At 44.7% G+C, this 21,054-nt stretch overlaps 1 long non-coding RNA gene across 1 annotated transcript in view; it reads left to right on the forward strand.

Annotated features, from left to right (window-relative positions):
• Positions 1-20,724, forward strand: part of LOC135178991 (uncharacterized) — a 173,111-nt gene extending 152,387 nt beyond the window's left edge. Inside the window, exon 3 of the long non-coding RNA XR_010303819.1 lies at positions 20,631-20,724. This is a non-coding gene — a long non-coding RNA (uncharacterized LOC135178991). The remainder of the gene's footprint in view (positions 1-20,630) is intronic.
• Positions 20,725-21,054: the final 330 nt, after the last annotated feature.

Raw genomic sequence — 21,054 nt, forward strand, 5'->3', positions numbered from 1 at the left:
TCAGGAAAGGCGTTTGTTTGCTGGTGGCAATGGCCAGAAGTTGGCCCAGTGTGAAGTGATATCAGGATATCAACGTTTACTGCCCTTAGACTTTGGTTAAAATACGTGTACTGTTTTCTCCCAGTCAGCAAGAATAAAGAGAAGATGAAGGAAGAAGGGACAGCATAGCATTTGTAGGTCAGAGAAGTGCTTAAAGGTGTCTAATAGAAACCAAATGAGACGAGACTTTCCTAAGAAACTGTCTTCCTGCTGCACTTCTGTTGTGTTCTCCCTGTTGGCTTCTACAGGCAGGTTTTGATGAGATGAGGTATTTGGTTCAACTGGGATATTGTGGCATCCTGGCCTGTATCAGGAACAGTGTGGCCAGCAGGACAAGGGAGGTTATTCTGCCCCTGTACTCAGCACTGGTCAGACCGCACCTTGAGTGCTGTGTCCAGTTCTGGACTCCTCAATTCAGGAGAGATGTTGAGGTGCTGGAAGGTGTCCAGAGAAAGGCAACAAAGCTGGTGAGAGACCTGGAACACAGCTCTGTGAGGAGAGGCTGAGGGAGCTGGGGTTGTTCAGCCTGGAGAGAAGAGGAGATTCAGGGGGGACCTCATTGCTGCCTACAACTACCTGAAGGGAGGTTGTAGCCAGGTGGAGGGTGGCCTCTTCTCCCAGGCAACCAGCAACAGAACAAGGGGGGACAGTCTCAAGTTGTGCCAAGGGAAGTATAGGCTGGATGTTAGGAGGAAGTTGTTGCCAGAGAGAGTGATTGGCATTGGAATGGGCTGCCCAGGGAGGTGGTGGAGGCACCGTCCCTGGAGGTGCTCAAGCAAAGCCTGGCTGAGGCACTTAGTGCCATGGTCTAGTTGACTGGCTAGGGCTGGGTGCTAGGTTGGACTGGATGACCTTGGAGGTCTCTTCCAACCTGGTTGATTCTATGCCTGTGATGGAAACTGGTGAGTCTTTCTTTCCATAGTGAGGAGAAACAAGACCATATGGGCTTTACATGATGACAAGCCCACACCTTTGACCACTCTGAGTTTGTAACTTTGTCTTGAGAAAATTGAAAGCTGCTGAATTTCTTGTATACACTTTCTGTTCACTCCCTTTGTTTTGCGGCTTTCAGCTGGGACTGAAAGCAGAAAGGCCATGAATATATGTCTCAAGTGCCTTCTAAGCACATTTGGTAAGCAGGGTAAGCATTCAAACAGCAACTTCTGACACTCTTCTGTTCTGGCTGTGGACAAATGGCCTTGCCTTCAGCATCTCTGTGGTGTGGAATGTCTCAGTTATTTATTGTTTATCCCTTGTTAGAACAAAACAGAAACAAAATCCCATCTAGCTGAAGATGTCTCTACTCATTGAAGGGGAGTTGGACTTAGATGAATTTTAAAGATCCCTTCCAACCCAAATCATTCTGTGGTGTGAAATATAAGTGTGATACAAGACAGAGAAGAAATAAGGATTAACACTTTAGGTCTCACCTGTAATTATTTCATTAAGTAGAGGAGTACATTTTTAGTACGTGTTGTAGTAAATACCTAATAAGGGGAGAATTAGTTGCATTCATTTATCTAAGGCATCAGTTTAGGATAAGTATGCTGTCAGTGTGTATGTGATTCCTCTAGCAGCTGGTCCTCTGTGGTTACAGCCTGCTGCTTCTCACACCCAAACCTGTTACTTCTTTAGCTTGGGTCTGGAGGCCTTGTGGTGGAGGGTTTGAAAGCTCAAGGTCTGAACTCTAGCTGCAGACTTCATTGTGCATAGAAATAGATGATAACTCCTTTAGCTGGGAGCCTAACAGACTCTGCACGCTCAGGGCCAGCTGTACTCTGCAATTCTCTACTATAATACTTGGTTATGGATTTGCCTTGTGTTTTTTTTCCCCTAAAGCTCTTTTGCTGATTGAAATGGATTTAATTTTTCCTTTGATCAGCACTTTCATTGTTATCGAGTAAGAACATTGGATCTGTTTTGGTTTTTCATGCACAATTAAATGCAGAGTGAGCTGAGAATTAGAGTATCAGCTGAGCAGCCTTTCCAACTGCTGGCTACTGGGGTTGTGTCTGGGATTTGTGATGGCATTTGTGACAGGAGCTGAGATGCTTCTTTTTTACTTTGTTTGTTTGGTTTGAGTGTTTTTTTTTTGGTTTTGGTGTCTTGTTTTTAATCTGCAGACTCATCAAACCCTATTAACCTCAAAAATGCCTCTATGAATATGTTGGGAGTCTCTGGGGCTATGAGGTGTAGCTACAGGAACTAAAGGATTTTGCGAGGAGAATGCCTCTGTTACTTGCCTGTTGTTGTAGTGCAGTTCATATCCTGTTCGGCTGCATGCCAAACCCACAAGCTCCCTCTATCCCTGGTAACTGAGAAGATTACTTGCTTATAATACTGTGAAATAAATGCTGTACCATTGTGAGAGTATGTAAGAAAAGCCCTTAGATTTGATACTCTTTATGTAGAGTCTCTGAAGCTTCCTACAACAGAATAAAGACTTATTTCTGATACAGGATTTAGGTATAAAACCTGGTTAAAAAAGATACTATTTATTTTGCTATATTTAAGAAGTTAATTTATGTAGGAACCTGTGATGGTTTGGGTGTTACTCTTCCCCCCCACACTTTGGAAAATCACCCAGACTAGACTCAGCCAGCTCTGGAAATTCAGTGAAGCTTTATATTTACAGCTTAGCACAATACACAAGCAGATATTTACAGTATATACAGTTATATACAGAAATATACAAGTTAAAAGGTGATACAGACACACAACAGCCCTCCCAGAAACCGGAGACCCCAGGAGGGGCTCACAACTGCCCTTCCACCTTCCTCCCACTCCTCTACCTTACCTAAGACTTTGCCTTATGCTCAAGGTAGCTTGGAGGGTCAGCCAGGAGGGTTAGGAAGCAGATGAATTAGTCACACAGATGACAGGTTAGGTTAGAGAGAGAGGTGCATCCCACAAAGCCCAGAGAGCATCTTCCTTATCTATATTTATGTTCTTGTTCCTATACATCTCAGCAAGCCTATGAGTGAAGTAGACATCACCATTGTTTCTTTTTCACAGCCTGTAATCTAATTGTTCTCACCAAAACATTCTAGCTAGCTTCAAACCAGCACAGAACCTTTCTTGTTGTTGTTGTTTGTGTGTGACATGCTGTTATTTCATCCCCAACAAATTAGAAGAGGTTGTTGTATAAATATTAACGCTGGGTTGTCTCTTGATGAAGAGTAAACACCCAAGGAAATAAAAAATCAACCAGGTTGTACTTTTGCATCATTTGGCACAAATAGACAGGGTAATGCACAGAGCATGGATGCTGGTAGCACAGAACAGTTTAAAGGAGCTCTCTCACCTTTAAGCATTATTTAGTATTTCTCCAAACTCAGCAAGATTTTCTGTGCCTCAGAGAATCATAGAATCATAGAATCAACCAGGTTGGAAGAGACCTCCAAGATCATCCAGTCCAACCTAGCACCCAGACCTATCCAGTCAACTAGACCATGGCACTAAGTGCCTTATCCAGTCTTTTCTTGAACACCTCCAGGGATGGTGCCTCCACCACCTCCCTGGGCAGCCCATTCCAATGCCAATCACTCTCTCTGGCAAGAACTTCCTCCTAACATCCAGCCTATACCTACCCTGGCACAACTTGAGACTGTGTCCCCTTGTTCTGTTGCTGGTTGTCTGGGAGAAGAGGCCACTCCCCACCTGGCTAAAATGTCCCTTCAGGTAGTTGTAGAGAGCAACACCCCCAGCTCCCTCAGCCTCTCCTCATAGGGTTTGTGTTCTAGGCCCTTCACCAGCTTTGTTGCCCTTCTCTGGACACATTCCAGCACTCAACATCTCTCTTGAATTGAGGAACCCAGAACTGGACACAGTACTCAAGGTGTGGCCTGACCAGTGCTGAGTACAGGGGAAGAATAACCTCCCTTGTCCTACTGGCCACACTGTTCCTGATGCAGGCCAGGATGCCATTGGCTCTCTTGGCCACCTGGGCACACTGCTGGCTCATCTTCAGCTACTATCTATCAGTACCCCCAGGTCCCTTTCCTCCTGGCTGCTCTCCAGCCACTCTGTCCCCAGCCTGTATTGCTGCTTGGGGTTGTTGTGGCCAAAGAGCAGAACCCTGCACTTGGCCTTGTTAAAGAGAGTCAAGCAACAGCTTTGCTGTCAAATGAAACATTGAATTTATACTGCAGAGTTAATTTATTTTGTTTGGTCATGATTTTGCTCTTCTTGAAATGTCCTGCTTAGATCAAAGAAAGGAAACTCAGAGATGCTGCTCTAAGGGTGGATGTTTGGGGTGCTTTACTTTGTGGGTTTTTTTGTTTGGTTGTTTTTTTGGGAGTGGGGCTTTTTGTTGTTGGTTGGTTTGTTTTGTTGGGGTGGTCTGATTTTTCTTTGTTTGTGGTATTTTTTTTTTTCAGTTGCTGCTTGCTTGCTTTTTAAGTTAAGACTGAGGATAGAAGTCTGTCAAAAGACTGCTGCAAGCTTGCTTGAAAGGGAATTCCAGGCTGGACTTGCTGTCCATATTAGGTGAATAAACACACGGATCTTTCTACATGAGAATCTTTCCTATACATTCAGCCTTTCTGATGCTTCCTTGTGTACAAACATGAGAGAAAAGCAAACTTGCAGCAGAACTGGCTGTCTCTGTCTCTGTGCTCCTGATCAGGCATCTGGGGGGAGCTTCTGTTTGAGCTACTACTATGTCACATTTCTGCTGTTTATTGTCCCTCTTTTTCCGCTGATAGAAGCTGGAACTATAAAGAATATTGCATTAGTTGGTATAATACATAGTGCATTGAATGTATTAATTGTGTATCATAGAATCAACCAGGTTGGAAGAGACCTCCAAGATCATCCAGGCCAACCTATCACTCAGCCTCATCCAGTCAACTAGACCATGGCACTAAGTGCCTCATCCAGGCTTTTCTTGAACACCTCCAGGGATGGTGCCTCCACCACCTCCCTGGGCAGCCCATTCCAATGCCAATCACTCTCTCTGGCAACAACTTCCTCCTAACATCCAGCCTATACTTCCCCAGCACAACTTGAGACTGTGTCCCCTTGTTCTATTGCTGGTTGCCTGGGGTTGCTGGGTTGCCCTAACCCCCACCTGGCTACAACCTCCCTTCAGGTAGTTGTAGACAGCAATGAGGTCACCCCTGAGGCTCCCCTTTTCTAGGCTAAACAACCCCAGCTCCCTCAGACTCTCCTCATAGGGTTTGTGTTCCAGGCCCCTCACCAGCTTTGTTGCCCTTCTCTGGACATGTTCCAGTATCTCAACATCTCTCTTGAATTGAGGGGCCCGGAACTGGACACAGTAACTAGCAGAATATGTGAGCCACCAGTGTGCACCTGCAGCCTGGAAAGCCAACCAGATCCTGGGCTGCATTAAAAGAAATGTGGCCAGCAGGACAAGGGAGGGGATTTTGCCCCTCTGCTCCATTCTGGTGGGACCTACCTGGAGTATTGCAGCCAGTTGTGGAGACTCTATTGCAAGAAAGATTCGGAGGTGCTGGAAGGTGTCCAGAGAAGGGCCATGAGGATGATCAGAGGGCTGGAGCGCCTCCCCTATGAGGAGAGACAGGGAGTTGGGTCTGTTCAGTCTGGAGAGGAGAAGACTCTGAGGTGACCTTATTGTGACCTTTCAAGATCTTAAGGAGTCCTACAGGAAAGTCGGGGAGGGACTTTTTAGGAGGTCAGGTAGAGATAGGACTGGGAGGAACAGAACAAAGCTATAAATGCGTAGATTCAGACTGGATGTTAGGAAGAAGTTCTTCAGAATGAAGGTGAGACCCTGGAATGGGTTGCCCAGGGAAGTGGTGGAAGTCCCATCCCTGAAGGTGTTTAAAGGCAGGCTGGATGAGGCTCTAGACATCCTGATCTAGTGTGAGTTGTCCCTGCCAATGGCAGTGAGGTTGGAACTAGATGATCCTTGTGGTCCCTTCCAACCCTGACTGGTTCTATGGTTCTATAATCTATTGGTATAATACATCCAAATTGTTCTCACTTGTGTCCCCTGCAAATGGAAGAGGCCCAGAAGACACAAACCAGTGGAAAACAGCACATATGCAGATTAGAGCCAGGCAGTCAAACTTTGTGGACAATGTGATTTTGCTGATACAGATTGGTTGGAAATATTATATTTCTTTCTGGAACAGGAATGATTGTAAAAGCAGATCTCAAGAGAGCAGCTTACTGGAAACTGGAGCCATGCTGAATAGTTAAGTACTTTTACCTAAGGAACTCTGCCTTTTGCAAATTGCAGGCAATTTTTAAACCTTGCTGCCCTGTTTATTTTGGGATTGCAGTGGCTGTTTTCTTGCTGCCGTTGTGCATTTTTGTGTTTTCCAGCTTTTAATTATTCTCCTATTTAAATGATCCTCCATTAGTTTTGATCCCCAGATGCCATCTTTTAACAGGAGTACAATGTCATGCACTTTGCACTCACTTCAGGTATCTCTTTCTCCTGAAGACAGCTCAGGTGATCATGTGGAGAAACTTGCCAGGTTAAGTGTACAGCTAGCTCAGTGTAGACGAGAGCGTACACGTGTGGTTGGCAGCCTTGCTGAACAATACAGCAATTCAGTGACACAAGTTGTAGAAAACTCCTAGAATTTACCACAGTCTTCACTCAAAAACTTCTAAGTGAAGGTGAATGGGCATGAGAATTTGTCCCTTTGGAAGCCTCATGTCGAGAGAATCTGGATTCTGTGTGAGGAGCTGCTGTTAAGCAGATGCCTCTCTAGCCTGACTGATCCTGTGTCATACCACAAGTAAGCTGAGATAAACTTGATGTGCTTCACCTATGTTTTGTGTTGGTTTTATGGCAAGGATAAACAAGCAAGACAGTAAGTCAGGAGCAACAACATGATGATGCATTTTAAAATACTTAGATAATTCACTGGCACTAACTCAAACTTCCTTGTACTTGATCTGTCAGGTGCAATGAAAGGAAACACTCATGTCTGACTACTTCTTTCTGATTAAATGTTCATAATGGGAAAAAACACACTGGGTGATACTGGCTAGGCTCTAAAAGTGAGTGTGAAGGAAAACACATGATGACAACTGAAGTATTTTGGGGAGACCGCTCACACTTACTCCATTATGTCTCAGTGAAGCTGACAAAGGGTTTGTTTGTGCAGTTGACTCACCAGTCAGTTTCAAATTCCTCTTTTTGCCTTTACTACTGAGTGTAGGGAAATGAAGGAATTACTCATAGGATGGAGTTCTTGGGTTGGGAGGAAAAAAGTAGAGAGGAGTGGGGCTGCCCATACTGGTAGGATCACAAGGTGTTAAGGGTGGAAAGGGACTTCCATAGATCATCAAGTCCAACCCCTCTGCCAGACCAGGACCATAATGAAGTGTAGGTCACACAGGAATGTATCCAGACAGGGCTTGAAATTCTTCAGAGAAAGAGATGCCACAATCTCCCTGGGCAGCCTGTCCCAGTGCTCCATGGCCGTTACAGTCAAGAAGTTCTTCTTCACGTTGAGGTGGAACTTCTTGTGCTGTAGTTCATACCCATTGCTCCTTGTTCTATCACAGGGCAGAACTGAGAAGAGTTTGTCCCCTCTTTCTTGACCCCTAGCCCTCAGATATTTAAAAACATTGATTAGATCCCCTCTAAATCTTCCCTTCACCACCTCAAAAAGCCCCAGGTCCCTCAGCTTCTTCTCACAGGGTAGTGCTCCAGACCCTTAACTATCTTCATAGCCCTCATTTGGACTCTTTTGAGTAGATACCTGTCCTTCCTGAACTGGGGAGCCCAAAACTGAACATAACAATACTCCAGGTGAGGTCTCAGCAGGGCAGAGTAGAGGGGGAGGAGAATCTTCCTTGATCTACTGGCCACACTCCTGTAAATGTAGCCCAGGATCTCATTGGTCCTCTTGTCCACCAGGGCACATTGCTGTGCCACGAATAGCTTCTTGCCCACCAGAACACTTTCAGAGGTGCTCTCAGGTATGTGGACAGTTCCCAGGCCCTAACATCTCAAGTAGATGTTGTAGATGAAAAATGCAGTGGCAAGGCTTTAAAGTTATAAATGCTGGTCTCTCATGTACTTTTTCCACTGGCTTGCTTATGTATCATATGGTAGTATCAATTTAGATGCCAAATGAAAAGCAGATGGAAGAAAAAGCAGAAATATTCTTCCATTCTGTGTAACCAAGGGTAACGTCCAATATGAAAAATGGATTTTCCTGGAGTGGAACACACTACTTTAATTATTACATGGAGTTTGGAATCATGACTGTTTATATGATTATAGAAGTTTGGAAAGGCTTCCACAAATTCCTTCTGCTTGTGCATTAAAGAGGGGTCTATTTATTTATTTAATTTCCATCTGAATGCACACTGGAGGAACAGAAATAAATAAATAAATAAAAGCTTGTCAGTCAGCATGGCAGAAGAAATATGCTGAAAGTTGCTATTGTCTGAAACTCAGCAAGCATTTCTTAGCTGGAGTGATTCCATACTCTCTCTACTTTTAAAAACTGTGTAGACCAGTGCTGGAAAACAGTCTTGAAAGAGGAATGGATGCCACAGTCATAGAATCATAGAATCAACCAGGTTGGAAGAGACCTCCAAGATCATCCAGTCCAACCTATCACTCAGCCCTAGCCAGTCAACTAGACCATGGCACTAAGTGCCTCAGCCAGGCTTTTCTTGAACACCTCCAGGGATGCTGCCTCCACCACCTCCCTGGGCAGCCCATTCCAATGCCAATCACTCTCTCTGGCAACAACTTCCTCCTAACATCCAGCCTAGACCTCCCTTGACACAACTTGAGACTGGTTGCCTGGGAGAAGAGACCAACCCCCACCTGGCTACAACCTCCCTTCAGGTAGTTGTAGACAGCAAAAAAATACAGTTCTTTTGAAAGAGAAACATTTAGGGTATTCCATGGATGAGGATCACTACTTATTTTGAAGACATGAAATAGACAAAAGGTTACTGATTAGCAACAGGAAACATCTTCAAATATTAATAACCATATGCAGACAAATGAAGATACAATATCACATCTGCTCAAGCCATTATAAAGTCACAGGAACAATTTTGTATCAGACACTTACCATTTCCTGCTTGTCTTCCTCCTCTTCCCCACTGATTCCACAATGTGTTGGCATTGCTGAGGTCACCCCTGAACCTCCTCCTCTCCAGGCTAAACACCCCCAGCTCCCTCAGCCTCTCCTCACAGGGTTTGTGTTCCAGGCCCCTCACTAGCTTTGTCACCCTTCTCTGGACATGTTCCAGCACCTCAACATCTCTCTTGAAAGCACTTTACAACTTCTCTGGTGTTAAGGTTGAAAACAGTATTTCCATATGGGCCTTATATAATTTTAAATTGATAGGTTTTTTTTCCTGGTGTGTTTTTTTTCCCCTTTTTATTGTCTTTATTGTAATAGTGTGCAGGCTGAATTCTGCTCTGTGTTATTTGAAAAAGTGGAGGGGAATTGGATCTTTTATTTGATGTGTTCTTGAGAGTGAGTGCTCTGAAACAGTATCACAGTGTCACCAGGGTTGGAAGAGACCTCACAGATCATCAAGTCCAACCCTTTACCACAGAGCTCAAGGCTAGACCATGGCACCAAGTGCCACGTCCAACCTTGCCTTGAACAGCTCCAGGGATGGCAACTCCACCACCTCCCTGGGCAGCCCATTCCAGTGTCCAATGACTCTCTCAGTGAAGAACTTTCTCCTCACCTCCAGCCTAAATTTCCCCTGGTGCAGCATGAGGCTGTGTCCTCTTGTTCTGGTGCTGGCCACCTGAGAGAAGAGAGCAATCTCCTCCTGGCCACAACCACCCCTCAGGTAGTTGTAGACAGTGCTGTAACAGTGCTGTTACCATCCTGCAAAATGATATCACCCAAACAGTGGGCAAAATTCTGATGCAGTGTAAGTCTAGGTGAATTCCCCTGAGACACAGCTAAATATGTGGATTTCCTCTACATTTCTATTATTGTTTTAAAGTGCTGAATCTATCCCAGTGACTTAATTGAAAGAGCCAATGATCACACAAGAAATCCCCTGCTATTTAGGTTTCTACAAAGTAAGTTTATCCTCCTGAATTCTGTGTATCTTTAATGCAGCTTCTCTCTGGCTGAATTGATTAAGCTCTGTTAAAAATTCTTGAATGTGGAAGCAAATAAACTGTGACTGTGGGAGAGGTTGGTTGATAATTTTGTAAGGAAAGAAAAACATAGCATGTCCTTAGACTTCTGAGAAGATCTGCAGTAGGTGTAATTTTTGAAACAGGCTGGTTTTGAAGTGTGATGGTATGCTTAGAATGGAGCTCTCCCATTGCTTTAGGCTCTTCATGCACTTTACCAGGGGTCAAGAAGTTTCCATAAAAGCAGGGAGAGCAGGTAAAATCACTCTGAAATCACAGCCAGAACTTGCAATTAAGCAGAGTCAGAATTACACAGCATGGCGAATGCAGTAGACAGACTAATGTTATCTGTGGAGAATGAATAAGGTGTCCATTAATAAGGTGTGGCTGGTTTTCCACACTGAAAAGAGAATTGATTTAGAGCACTGGCATTCCCTTTCTCTTAAAAATGATGTGGTAGGAGAGTCTGCGTTCATGTCATCAACCATTACAGTAGTTTTACTGTAATGTTCTGGTTAATTTCTTAGACTGCTGTAATATTTTATAAGGACTGTATGTAAAGGGCTTCCTCTTGTTAAGGCAGAAGCTGGTCTGCTTATGCACCTTCCTAGGAAAGCTGGGGAGAGCCAATGGCACTGCAGATGACTGGTGTCATACCAGTTCTGCACGCAGCTCTTCTGATTTCTTTCTCCTGCGGTAATGAATGGAGGATTTCTGCATTCACAGGCATAGCAAATGAACAATTAGCGTTTGGTTTTTAAGATGACATCAGCTCTGAAGCATTGCTGCTTCAGAGAACCGGATCAGTCTGCTCAATTCATGTCAATTATAGCAACTGCAAAATGTGTCCTGTCTCTGATGCTCCTTGGAAGATGTGTGTTAGACCTATTGATCACTGAATCAAGGGAGTTCTACTCTGTGACGAGTGATTGCTCCATCTTTTCTATGGGTTTGGAGTCACACCACCCATTTTGCTTTCTTTCCTGAAATAATTCTATCTGGTTGAGTGATAAGAACCTTTCAGCTTGATGTTGTTGTCTGTTTTCTATGCAGTTTTCTAGGTGTGCCCAGGTGGCCAAGAGAGCCAATGGCATCCTGGCCTGCGTCAGGAACAGTGTGGCCAGCAGGACAAGGGAGGTTATTCTTCCCCTGTACTCAGCACTGGTCAGGCCACACCTTGAGTATTGTGTCCAGTTCTGGGCCCCTCAATTCAAGAGAGATGTTGAGGTGCTGGAACATGTCCAGAGAAGGGTGACAAAGCTGGTGAAGGGCCTGGAGCATAAACCCTATGAGGAGAGGCTGAGTGAGCTGGGGTTGTTTAGCCTAGAGAAGAGGAGGTGATCTTATTACTGTCTACAACTACCTGAAGGGACATTGTAGCCAGGTGGGGGGTGGCTCCTTCTCCCAGGCAACCAGCAATAGAACAAGGGGACACAGTTTCAAGTTGTGCCAGGGTAGGTCTAGGCTGGATGTTAGGAGGAAGTTGTTGCCAGAGAGAGTGATTGGCATTGGAATGGGCTGCCCAGGGAGGTGGTGGAGGCACCGTCCCTGGGAGTGTTCAAGAAAAGCCTGGCTGAGGCACTTAGTGCCATGGTCTAGTTGACTGGCTAGGGCTGGGTGCTAGGTTGGACTGGATGCTCTTGGAGGTCTCTTCCAACCTTGTTGATTCTATGATTCTATGGCATTGAATAAAAAATTACTACTTGTGGGGACAACGAGCTCCATCCCCCAGCATGGGACTTTGTCTCTGTGGCCTTCTTAAGGGAACCTGGCACCCTTCAAACCACCACACAATGATACGTGTCAAAATTCAGGTTGCAAACCCCACCTTGTACCTACTAGCCCTACACTGCACTGTACAGCTATGAATACAAAATCTGAGAGTCTGGCTTATCTACTGTAAAGCAATATACAGGATCACAGGATATTAGGGATTTGAAGGCACCCAAAGAGAACACTGAGTCCAACCTCCCTGCCAGAGCAGAACCATACAATCTAGATAGGATCACAGAGGAACACATCCAGACAGGCCTTAAAAGTCTCCAAAGAAGGAGAATCCACAACCTCTCTGGGAAGCCTGTTCCAGTGCTCTGTGACCCTCACAGTAAAAATGTTCCTCTGTGTGTTGAGGTGGAACCTCCTGTGCTGCAGCTGACATCCATTGTTCCTTGTCCTTTGATGGGGAACGAGTGAGCAGAGCCTGTCCCTCCCTTTCTGATCCCCAACCCTCAGATATTTATAAAGATTTATTAAATCCATTTTCAAGCTTCTCTTCTTCAGGCTAAAAAGCCCTAGGTCCTCATCAGGCAGTGTTTCAATTCCCTAATCGTTCTTGTAACCTTCCATTGGGCTCTCTCCAGCAGATCCCTCTTCCTTCTATACTGAGGAGCCCAAACCTGAATGCAGTACTCAAGATGGTCTCATCAGGGCAGAATAGAGGGGGAGCTGAACCTCCCTCAGTCTGCTGGACACACTCTTTTTAATGCCCCCCCCGAATCCCATTGACCTTCTTGTCCACAAGGGCAAATTGCTGTCCAACAGACAACTTGTTATCCACCAATGCTCCAGGAGCCCTCCCCACAGGGCTGCTCTCCAGCACATCACCTCCCAGCCTGTACTGGTGCAGTTTATTATTCCTATATACAGTCTATAATGATGCCAGTGGTTCCAGCCAACAGAGTACCATGATGTTGTTTGTATGCTTGGACAGAGCAACCTGAGTTTTCCAAGCAACACATCCTGTACAAGGACTGAATTAACACTAAAACTTGTTAAGCCTGTTTGGTATGGGCATCAGGGATTATTCAAGGAGGCATGAGGTAGAGAGCAGGCATCTTTGCCTGAGGAATGGCAGATTAATAAATAACAGATTCAGTTCATTTGTCTGAAAGCAGATTGTTTGCTCAGAGAATCATGAGCAGAGGAAAGAGTCAAGGATGACTGGCAGTACTCACTTGTGTACACTTCCTTAGTGCAGAATGAGCTTCAGTTGCACTTGGATGAAAGGGAAACCAAAGGTGAATTAGAAAGTCATCATAATAGTCCATCGGAGAGTCCCCTTCCAGCAATGCTGAGCACAAATCCAGTATAGTGCTGGGAGGTAGCATTATTTGAAATGATAATTAACATGGTGATCAGTTCAAGAATAAGGATAATTACATCTTTGCAGTCCAGGCTTCCATAAATCTGAACAGATGAAATCTGCAGGTATGGGTTATAAGCCTCTAAATAGGGCTATTGAAATAATTTACATCATCAATTGTAATGTAATCATAGAATCAACCAGGTTGGAAGAGACTTCCAAGATCATCCAGTCCAACCCATCCCCCAGCCCTATCCAATCAACCATACCATGGCACTAAGTGCCTCATCCAGGCTTTTCTTGAACACCTCCAGGGATGGTGGCTCCACCACCTCCCTGGGCAGCCCATTCCAATGCCAATCACTCTCTCTGCCAACAACTTCCTTCTAACATTCAGCCTATGCTTCCCCCGGCACAACTTGAGACTGTCCCCTTGTTCTATTGCTGGTTGTCTGGGAGAAGAGACCAACCCTTTTTCACTTGATAATACTGCCACTTTGCTGCATTTCAAAATGCCTCTTGCATAGAGAGATATGAATAGATGGATCTCTGTTAGATATATGCTAGAACAAAGCAGTTACAGCTTTCTAAATCACAATCTGCATTCTTAAGTAGATAAAACTTTTTTTTTTCATGTATCTTTCTGCTCAAATCAATCCTCTCAACTGCCTTTACTTGAAAATGGCCATGAAATTGTTTTGCTTCCTACTCCTATGAAAATCTGGTACAAATGATAACCTTTTCCCTTTGACAAAAGTAGAAAAAGCTTTCAGTATATGTCAAGTTTACCAAAACCCCTTATCCCTTGTTACCACTCTGGCTCATAGATTTAGGCTTACTGTGCTTTTCAACTGCTAGCAAGAAGCTGTAAGTGTGATGTCTTTCACCTTTAGAACTAACTCATTTCCTAATTCCTCTTATTTGTTGTATCTTGGGTATGGCAGTCCCACCAGGTATCAAGGTCTGTTTTCAAGTTCTTTAACCAGTCCTTTCAGTGCTTCTTTTGGAAGTGAAAGATCCTTTTTGGAATTGGGGAAAAGCATTTGCTCCAATTCTCTCACCATCAAGTGCATTGTATCCAGGTATTACTGGATCTGCTCTTCTACTCTGTTTTATGCTAGCAGCAGCAGCAATTTCTAGTGGCTGTTATCGCACAGAGAGCAGGTTCTTGCTATTTTTGCTGTAAAAGATGGGCATAGTGTACATGCAGATGGTTTCATGGCAGTATAGAATATAATAACATTGATGAAATGCTGTGTGGAGCACTGATGTTACTGGGAGAAGCCCCTTGTGCTAGCAGCCTTCTTGTGCTGTGGAAATAATGCAAGAGTAGGCAAAAGCTTTTGTTAGGCTGGACAGTTAAGTACAGAGTGAAAAACTTTGTGTAGCAGAGGTGCTCTCTAAGACCACTGTTCTCATCCTTCCTTATCTTGCCTCTTAATGATTTAGGTGCATGGCAGGTGTGGTTTCCCACACACATTGCCGATCTTGTATCTGAGGATCTCATCAGAGAAGTCAAGACTTTGAAATCCTTGGAAAGCACAGGACTGCTAAGAGGATAAATATGCTAGTTGGTGTTGAACCTTTCCACTTAGTGTTGTGAAAAGAGTTAAAAGGTCATGATCTTTTGCTTGAAGGCAAGGATGTGGGAGGGTGGCATGGTCTTGTGCATGATTTGGTCTCTAACCTGTATTCTGGAAAACAGGTAACCAGAGAATCCCTGTGGAATTGCTTTCCACCTTGGAATTCTAGACACATCAAGCAGCAAGCCAGAGCTTAGTCGCTTCCCTCTTTGCTGCCTACCAATTTTATATACAAATGGCTGATCTACTCAATTTCCTGTTCTCAGGCCTTATGGAAATCCATCTTTTGTTTCCCCTCCCCTTTCATTTGTGTGCTGTGTGTAGGTGCACACGTGTGCACGTCTGTGTTTTTGTGTGCTGGATGTGCCCTGCCACACTCAGTCGTGAAGAATGCAAAGACAGCCACGACTGTGGAGCTGCGATACGGCTGTGTTGTGTGAACTGGGGCTGGGAGGGGGGACCAATGGTACACACTGAATGTACACTCATTCCCTCCTTCCCTTGTCTGACAGGCTTCCAAATCTCGTATATTCACAGGCAGACCCCAGCCAAAGCCTGCAGCTGTCATGCATTTTCAACAGATTCCACAGGGCCTAGATGAGGTTTGAAGACATTCCTTTGCTCTTACACATTAGCTAAAAGGAATTACCGTAACATCTGATATTGTGGAAGTGGGAAATTTGCCATCCTGACCTTGCCCAAAGCATTCCGGAACTGGGGGGGGGGGGGCTGAGGATTTATTATCTCAGATGGCCTCCAAAGGTCGTTGAGGGCCTGTCTAGCAGTGCTGCAGCCCAGCTCAGACAACCAATGTGCTATTCATTTGGAGGCTGGGGTTTGGGGTTTGTTTTTTGGTGGTGTTTCCCCCCTCCTCCCCCACCCCCCTCCTTTGTACAACCGAAATAATGGGCAGACACATGTTACTGCTGCTCTCTGGATCTTTGTCATAGGAAAAGCATGTTCCGTTGGAGCCATTCCCAGCTGTCAGTAATGTGCTGAAACACCACAGCCAACCATCAGAGGACAGGCCAAATAAACAGGATGTTCACAATGTGTATGATGGCATGAGTGTGTAACAAACTCTCTGCGCATTTCACAGTCTCCTAATGAGATTGACATGCATTGCTTAATCTACATCTGTCTGTTTGGGGAAGAAACACATAAACACCATGGAGACCATGTGCAGCAAAACTCAGCCTCTTGGCGGCGAGGCTGTCGATAGGATAGGATGAAATCTGGTCCTGAGTTGGAAAGGAGCAGTGCTTCAGAGCGATTCGCTTAGCTGCTGGGAAGCGCCCTGCAGTCAGCCAAGCACGGTTTGGTGAGCGTTCGTGTAATCAAGGCGGTTATTATAGTGGCAGATGACAAAAGTGCCTGAGGATGATGCACAGAGCTATTTTTTTTTCTTTATAGGCGCCATTTGTTTTCCCTTTGTTTTGATTTCAGAGTTTATTCTGATTGCTTTATGCATGTTAAAAAAAGAAAAGGAAAGAGAAAAAAAATCTGTGCGCAGAGCAAACCGACAAAGGAAAGAATGTTTACAGAAATCTGTAATTACATAATGGAATAGCAAAAAGCCATTGTGTCTTTAATTTGAAATCAAGGCAGTGTCATTAGTACAGCAAATAGAAAAAGGAAGTCCATGTCCTCGCCCTCCAAACGATGCATTTTTTCCAGCAGGCAATCATAGAATCATAGGATTGTCAGGGCCTCAAAGATCATCTAGTTCCAACCCCCCTGCCATGGGCAGAGACAACTCACACTAGATCAGGTTGTCTAGAGCCACATCCAGCCTGGCCTTAAACACCTCCAGGGATGTGACTTCCACCACCTCCTTGGGCAACCTGTTGCAGTGTCTCACTACCCTCATGCTGAAGAACTTCTTCCAGTCTTAATCTACCCACTTCTAGCTTTGCTCCATTCCCCCCAGTCCTATCACTATCTGACCTCCTAAAAAGTCCCTTCCCAGCTTTCTTGTAGTCCCCTTCAGATACTGGAAGGCCACAATAAGGTCTCTTCAGAGCCTTCTCTTCTCCAGACTGAATAGCCCAAACTCTCTCAGTCTGTCTCTACAGTAGAGTAGCTCCAGCCCTCTGATCATACTGTGGCCCTAATCTGGACGTGTTCCAGCACCTCCAGATCTTTCTTGTAATAGTGGCTCCAGAACTGGATGCAGTAGTCCATGTCAGGTCTCACCAGAGTGAAATAGAGGGGGAAAATCATCTCCTTCACCCTGCTGGTCACATTTCTTTTGATGCAGCCCAGGATCTGGTTGGCTTTCTGGGCTGGAATTGCACACTGGTGGCTCATGTTGAGCTTCTTATCCACTAGCACCCCCATGTCCCTTTCCCAGGGCTGTTTTCAAGCCAGTCACTGCTCAGTCTATATCACTGCTTGGCATTACCCAAGACAATGCTCTCAACCCCCAAAGTATGCACTTTTTGATCAGAGTAGATGTTAAGGCATGTTAGCTATCTAGCTGCACAACTGTTAAGGTGCAAGACACTGTTTATCCCATAGATGAACAATACCAACTTCTTCCTTAATCCTTCTTCAACCTTCTGCAAACACTTGTCATGGTTCACTGCTTATAATGTACTAAAACCTCTCTATATGCATTTTGTTCTGGTGAGATTTTTATGGATAACATCTGATGCCTATTACTTACCTGAAAAAAAACCAGGATCTTAAAAGAAAAAGGCAAAGTAAAGAAGCAGAAGTCTAATGATCTGCACTGTGTGGCCTCAGATTAGTCAGAGGCCCTTCTAGAATCTGAGAAATGGTATCTGAAAAAACCATCATCTGCCATACCACAGTACTCAGAACTGTTGGTAGCTTTTTAGTCTTCTTGGAGAGTCTGTAAGGCATGGGTGTTATGAACACGTCCACCAAAACTTCACAGAATCTTCTTTTTGCTATAAGCTCCAGGAGGAAACTCACACCTGAATGTCTTTGCAATGAGCTGCTGCAGAATCATAGAATCAGCCAGGATTGGAAGAGACCACAAGGACCATCTATAAAAAGGAAGTTGATGTCCTCACCCTCCAAAGGATATGTTTTTTCCAGCAGACAATCACAGAATCAGGGCCTCAAGGATTTGTTGGACTGGATGATGTTGGAGGTCTCTTCCAACCTGCTTGATTCTAGTTCCAACCCCCCTGCCATGGGCAGGGGCAACTCACACTAGATCTGTTGTGGACTGGATGATCACAGTATCACAGTATCACAGTATCACCAAGGTTGGAAGAGACCTCACAGATCATCAAGTCCAACCCTTTACCACAGTGCCCAAGGCTAGACCATGGCACCAAGTGCCACATCCAACCTTGCCTTGAACTGCCCCAGGGACGACGACTCCACCACCTCCCCGGGCAGCCCATTCCAGTGCCCAATGACTCTCTCAGGGAAGAACTTTCTCCTCACCTCGAGCCGAAATTTCCCCTGGCGCAGCCTGAGGCTGTGTCCTCTTGTTCTGGAGCTGGCCACCTGAGAGAAGAGAGCAACCTCCTCCTGGCCACAACCACCCTTCAGGTATTTGTAGACAGCAATAAGGTCACCCCTGAGCCTCCTCTTCTCCAGGCTAAACAACCCCAGCTCCCTAAGCCTCTCCTCGTAGGGCTGTGCTCGAGGCCTCTCACCAGCCTCGTCGCCCTTCTCTGGACACGCTCAAGCATCTCAGTGTCCTTCCTAAACTGGATGTTGGAGGTCTCTTCCAACCTGCTTGATTCTAGTTCCAACCCCCCTGCCATGGGCAGGGGCAGCTCACACTAGATCAGCATGCCTAGAGCCTCATCCAGCCTGGCCTTAAACACCCCCAGGGATGAGGCTTCCACCGCCTCCCTGGGCAAACCATTCCAAGGTCTCACTACCCTCATGCTGAAGAACTTCTTCCTAACATCCAGTCTGAATCTTCCTATTTCTAGCATTGGATGGTGATAGTGATCCATTTATTTACTGTAACTGGGTAGGCTGCAATAGAATAATACAAATATGTAGAGTGTCTTCTGACTGGCAATGTGCAGACAGGCTTTGAAAAGCTGGCCACCATGCTTTGCATGAAGTTCAGGAATATGATCAAGAAATTAATATTGCACTTTACAAGATACAGCCTTCTAGATGTGGTATTCTCTATCATCACCTTTCTGTTTATCTTAACCTTTAGGACATGCAGAACCTTACTCCCCATTTCTTTCAGAAAATCTTCATAAAAATGGGCAGGTCAGACTGCAAAACATTAATAGACTATTTTCAGGCTATTTATGTCTTCTAGTGTGCAGGAACACTGCTTCCCAAGAATGCTTGTGAGGAAGAATCCCATTGCTAACAAGAAAAATCATAGCATCTCAAACAAACAGAGTGAGCAAGGAGGCAAGAGTGAGTTATTGTCAGTTCTATCTACATGGCAGTTGCAGGAAAAGGTGACTTCTGCAGAGATTCTTAGGGCATGACTACTCTGGAAATGCAAGTGCTGTAGCAAAAATTCAGGCAATGTGAGTCAACAAACAATATGAGAAAGGACAAAAAAAAAAATCTCCAAGATGTATCTATCAAGATGCCAAAACTGCAAGTAAGCATAAAGTCAGAAATCCCATTTCATGAGGTTGGAACAGAGACTAAAAAGAGCTGGGTTGCCAGCTCTGAATATGTTTGAAATAGATCTGACACAGCTTACTTGAAGAAGCTGTTTTGTCTCAGAGGCTATCATTTCCCAGCATAATTTCTAGCCTTTGTGGGTTCTACAGGAATGGAATTTGTGAGAGCTCTCATATTTCATGACAAGTCCTGTCTGATGGGGCATCTGGAGCTTAGAAATGGAAGCTGAACAAACTGTAGAGCAGTTAGCATGCTGAGCCTCAAATATGCCCCAGACTGTCTGTTTTTACAACTACTTTGCTGGTTTTACTTAGTTTTATAACCTAGTCACATCTTATTTGTTTACAGTGCTATCCTAGCTCCCAAATACTGACAAGAGTTTCTCTTCCTGTTTGTATACTGTGCCGTTATGCCCACTTCTGCTTGATTTTTCTCTGTGAATTGCATTCAAGCTCCTGTTGAGTCAGAGTAGTCAGTGAGTGCTGTATTATCTCTGCAGATAATGGCTTCAGCAGGGCAGAAGCAAGAGTGTGGCAGCAGGTAGTGAATATCACCTTTCAACAAGGTGAAAAGAGCACCCGGGAAATAACCCAGATAAGCTATAGCCTTCTCCATGCTCAACACACATATGGACATATCCAGGGTCCTACTTCCTCTCTTGCTGGCAGCTTCTCCCTCCTGCAGTGTTCTTGCACAAAAGCTGGAGCAATTTTCTTTCCCAGACTTTAAACACTTCCCACCAACTAAGAGAAGCTCCTCGCTGGCATTAAATATCTCTTCAGGTGCCCTGAAAAGGGCAGCATTTAGAAACTCTGGCTGAACATACTCCTAAGTTGTATAATGAAAACTAATGTAGCAGCTTGCAGAGTTTTGTTTTCCTGACTCACTTAAATAGTGAGATGCTAAGTGAATGGGAGTTGGCACAGGCACAAATAAATCAGAGTAAGTCTACTGCAGTGCTCTGAGTTTATATGCAGATTATAAAATGAAACCATTACAATGCTGCCACCCTCATTTATTCAATTTGACCAGGGACATTTATTAGCCAGGACATTCTAGACCTCGTTAAAAGCCACACTAATAGAATTAAAAGTTTCCAGGAAGTTAAGCTACTTCAATATTGACATTCTTTCCTAGAACCAAAGAAGAGAAAGGCTGGGATGTCCATAGGAAAACACTTCTTTCAGTAGGTGTTTTGTTGTTTTGTTTATTGCCATTACTGCAAGTTTAATCAGGCTCTGATTGTTCTCTTTAGCTGCCGAAGTTGTATTCAGCTGCATCTCCCAAGAGCTTGCTCAGCAATGCCAACACATTGTGGAATCAATGGGGAAGAGGAGGAAGACAAGCAGGAAATGGTAAGTGTCTGGTACAAAATTGTTCCTGTGACTTTATAATGGCTTGAGCAGATGTGATATTGTATCTTCATTTGTCTGCATATGGTTATTAATATTTGAAGATGTTTCCTGTCGCTAACCAGTAACCTTTTGTGTATTTCATGTCTTCAAAATGAGTAGTGATCCTCATCCATGGAATACCCTAAATGTTTCTCTTTCAAAAGAACTGTATTTTTTTGCTGTCTACAACTACCTGAAGGGAGGTTGTAGCCAGGTGGGGGTTGGTCTCTTCTCCCAGGCAACCAGCAACAGAACAAGGGGACACAGTCTCAAGTTGTGCCAGGG

The sequence above is a fragment of the Pogoniulus pusillus genome, chromosome 10 (assembly GCF_015220805.1).
Source record: "Pogoniulus pusillus isolate bPogPus1 chromosome 10, bPogPus1.pri, whole genome shotgun sequence".
NCBI lineage: Eukaryota > Metazoa > Chordata > Aves > Piciformes > Lybiidae > Pogoniulus > Pogoniulus pusillus.